A 2721-nucleotide genomic window follows, 5' to 3' on the forward strand; every position below is an offset into this window, starting at 1 on the left:
TGAACTATAAGGAGTGGTTAGGTGTAGATCCTTTTTGTTGTTGATGGCAATGCCGGAGATGACAACGGGATAAGCATTAGTGTTGATAGGAGTTACCTAGATTGCTTTATGATATTCACTGATTCTTATGTTGTTTCGCTCCACTTGTTGTGTTGAGCTTCTCTCTTTCAAAAAAAAAAAATATCATTTTTGTTTCAGGTATTAAAAAAAAAATAATATTTAGAAGGAAAATTTATTGAAATAAATAACCTAGCTCAAATGAGATTAATTAACATGCATACTCCTTGTATTTGCAAAGTCAATCAAGGACAACATGCCTAAGGACAACTGGTCTCTAACCATTAAAAAAATACTAGTAGCTATAAGAAAAATGGTGCAGGAAATAATTATCTTTCTTTAATTTATACCAATAATAAATTTAAATATCTTTGTTTAGGTAAACAAAAAAGGGTAAATAAAAGTAAATGAAATAAAATTAACTAAATATTGATAACAAAAAGTCAATTATTAATATGTTCGTTTTTTTCCATATAATATAAAGTAACTCCGTGTGCTATTTTTCAAAAATTAAATAGAGTTGAGGCAGTTACTCTTTTATAGCATCTTGACAACATAACATTAACGTTAGAGCAATACTAGGGAACCAAAAGGGTATTAGTCAAAAATCAGCCAAATACTTTTGGAGGTGAATTCAAAATTTTTACGAGTTAATATATATGGATGTTTCTTCTACTAAGTATCAGAATGTTTCTTTTTCATATTAAATGGATGTTCTTTTATATATTTTTTGAATTTTTTGTATTATAAATGTGAATGTCTCTATTTTTTAAGAATTTTATATTTTTTTTAAATGTTATAGATATTTAATTATTTTTACTAAAATATAATTGAATATTTCTTTTGTTAAGTATTAGGATGTTTTTTTTTCATATTAAATGAATGTTTTTTTTACATTTCTTTCCAAGAAGATCAACTAGGCATGCATAGTGCTCTCTTTCTACTCTCCTGGATCCTCACGCGCCGCAGCCCTCTCTTTGTCTTTGCTCTCTTCAACGCTATCATTGCCGCCCTCCTGGCCCAGTCTGCCCGACTCTCCGCCTCCGATCACCGCACCTCCCACTCCGAACCTCAAGCAGAGCACCGGCACAATCAACTAATAACGGATCGAGCTGTAACGGATACGTGTACGGACAATGGTTCATGTGCCGCGGCAGATTCAGGTTCCAATTTCAGATCCCAGAGAGTTTTCCAGCGGATTCGATCGGAGAAGTTGGAGGAGGATGAGGGAAGGACAACGGAGAGGAAGAAACTGCGGCGATCGGAGACGGAGACGGAGACGGCGAAGGCGGTTGAAGGTTCGTATCCCCGGCATGATAAGCTGAGCAACGAGGAGTTCCGGCAAACCATAGAGGCGTTCATTGCGAGGCAAATGAGCCTTCTCCGGGAAGAGTCGTTGGCCATTGTTCTTATTGACGGTGGCGAATCCGACGAGCTAGATGTCGGTGATAGAAGAGGAGTGCATCGCGGTGGGGAAGTGGAGAGGGTCTGACGGTGAGAGAGATCTGTATGTGTGATTGTTGAAGGTGGGTAGGTTAATATGAGAGAGAAGATAAACGTTTTTATAGGTTTTAATTAGGTTTACTTAATCAATTTTAAATTTCAAAATTTTAAAAAATTAAAATTAATTATTAATATAAATTAATATGGTTTTGTTTAGTTTTTGGCTGATAACCTTTTGGTTCACATACTTTTCCTTAACGTTATGATCAATCCATGCAAAACAACACTGATCTATATATGCAGATTCAGGCCTTCTTCAAGTTTGCCTTCTACATATTCCAAAATGACTTTGACCATAGGATACCAAGGTTATTTGATACTATATTGAAATATTAGCTCTGAAAACATGATCCATAGAACTTTTAGGTGTCTGCTATCTACCATATAGTAGACTTACAAACAGAAACAAAGAATAATCGGGAAAGTAAAATTAAGACGGCCGCCAAATAAGAAAAAGAAGCACCCACACATAATTATTAAGTTTTTTGAAAATGTTTGGTAATAAAATAAGAAAAAATATAGGATATTAATATACTATTTGTTAATTTATTATTAATAATAATTAATTATTATGTTTTAAATATATGTATAAAGATATACATTTAGAAAATACATTTATAAAGACATTTTCATTAGACATAACTATAAAAAAGATAATTTTTATTAGACACATTTACAAAAACACTTCCATTAAATATAGTTATAAACAAAAGTTGACAGAAATATTGTTAATAACGTAACAGAATTGATAAAATAAAATAAATTAAAATCAGTAAAAATTTATTTTATTTAGTATTCATTAGTTGTTGGAACAATTCATAAATATTAAATAATATAAATTTTAGTTATTTTTTTAGCATTATTGCAAATTTATAATTTAAAAAAATTAATTGTTACAACTCACAAAAAATATAAGAAATTAATAAAGGAAAAAAGAGAAAGCAAATCTGGAGAATATCTTAAGAGAGAAGCAGACCAACACAAAATTTTCAGCTGTATATAGTATGAACAAAAATGACAGAAAAAAAAAATTACCATATGATTGAAAAGCTGGATTGATGCGTTTCTTATTAAGATATTGACATGCATGAAGCATCAATGTTCTGTCAATGATAAAGTTACTGACCATGCTAAAAGAAACTATTTAAAATGCAGCATACA

This window comes from Arachis hypogaea, chromosome 6 (genome assembly GCF_003086295.3).
Source record: "Arachis hypogaea cultivar Tifrunner chromosome 6, arahy.Tifrunner.gnm2.J5K5, whole genome shotgun sequence".
Taxonomy (NCBI): Eukaryota; Viridiplantae; Streptophyta; class Magnoliopsida; order Fabales; family Fabaceae; genus Arachis; species Arachis hypogaea.